The sequence below is a fragment of the Oratosquilla oratoria genome, chromosome 22, assembly GCF_046742065.1.
Source record: "Oratosquilla oratoria isolate Oo_2021 chromosome 22, ASM4674206v1, whole genome shotgun sequence".
NCBI classification, from domain to species: Eukaryota; Metazoa; Arthropoda; class Malacostraca; order Stomatopoda; family Squillidae; genus Oratosquilla; species Oratosquilla oratoria.
Window position 1 is genome coordinate 47,285,014 of NC_134798.1, and position 1,903 is coordinate 47,286,916.

A 1,903-nucleotide genomic window follows, 5' to 3' on the forward strand; every position below is an offset into this window, starting at 1 on the left:
GAAATCTTTCTTCTTTTTTATTTCTTATTTTATCTATTTTTTGTCTTATCTTCGTCTCTCTTCTCTTTTCTCCATTCACTTCTTCGCGATGTACATTTCATTTCCTTAATAGTTGGATTTCTTTCTAAAATGCTCATGTACACTACGTGCGAGCATACATTAGTGAATGAAATTATATGAACAAAACACTTTTGACCTACGGGAAGCGTGGGAGAATCCGTGTGGATTGTAAAACGAAAATAATTATTTTATATATATTCCGCATTACGCGTTAAAGTGTTAATACATGCGAATGACAGGTATGCTGATGCTTCTGATTGCATTAAGTATATGATGCATCTCAGTTCTTATAAATAAAGAGCTGTGTTTATTGGTTTAGTTTCGTTTGAAGAAGCACTTAAATACCATGGCGACTGTGTAGATTTTGTTGTGACATGCTACATGCCCGTGCATATACATATACACTTTATACACTACGCGCACATCACGCTCATGCACTACACACACACACACTGCACACACACACACACACACACACACACACACACATATATATATATATATATATATATATATATATATTGATAAGTATTTTAGACAAATTATTTGGATGATGGAGAACATAAACACAGGGGAAGGCTCGGAACCCTAAACACTCTAACGTTTCGTTCGCGTAGAACTTCAGAAGTTCTACGCGAACGAAACGTAAGAGTGTTTAGGGTTCCGAGCCTTCCCCCTGTGTTTATGTTCTCCATCATCCAAATATATATATATATATATATATATATATATATATATATATATATATATGTATATACACATACACATCCACACACAAACACACACATATATATGCACTCGCACACATACACAGACACACACACTACACAGACACACACACTACACAGATACACACATACTACACACACACACACACACACTATACATACACACACACACCACATAATACACACACACACTAAACATACACACACACACACTAAACATACACACACACACACACACACAAACACATAAACAGACACACACATACACACTACACATACACACATCACACACACACTACACATACATACACACACACACAAACACACACACACATACACACAAACAACTACACACACACACACACACACACACAAACACACACACACATACACACACACACACAAACAAACAAACAAACAACCTCCCTCTAGCTAAATACGATCGTCACTTTTTGTCACAGCGCATTATCTAAGGCCGGCCACGCTATTTAAGGGGTCGATTAGAGCAAGAGTAAAGCGTCATGTGAACCCTGAGCATCATGCAATGTGCATGACTGGCACTATGTTCTGAATGGCACGAGTTGGGTACGTTGAAGGTACTCTGTCCATGACAGTACATGACAAGGATGCAATGACTTCTGTGGAGCATGAGTATGTGTATCTTTTTGTTTTGAACGAAAAATTAGGATTTCAGTTCATTTCATATGTCGACGGCATTGCATCAACCCCTTTCATACTATGACACACTTTTATGGTTTTATTCTGGCAAGTATCGGACGATTTCGTTGTACAGATGCAGTGTACATCCAGCCATGTACGCTGTCTTCATCAATCAGATCATTCACGGTTTCGTCCATCTACCATTTTGCACACACAAAATCGTCTGACGCCTGGAGTAAAAACAATCTATAGTGTATAGTACTGAAGGGCCCGAGGTAATTTTAGTGTGCATTACAGTGTCACTGTAGTAGTATTAGATAGACAATTACTTGTACAGTTCCTCTTATACAAGCTAGAACCTGCAGAGTGAGAGACAGGTACAGTATACGACATACCTGAAAGCTACCACAGTGAGCTTCAGCATCATTTGGTACGAATTACACGATTCTACTGTG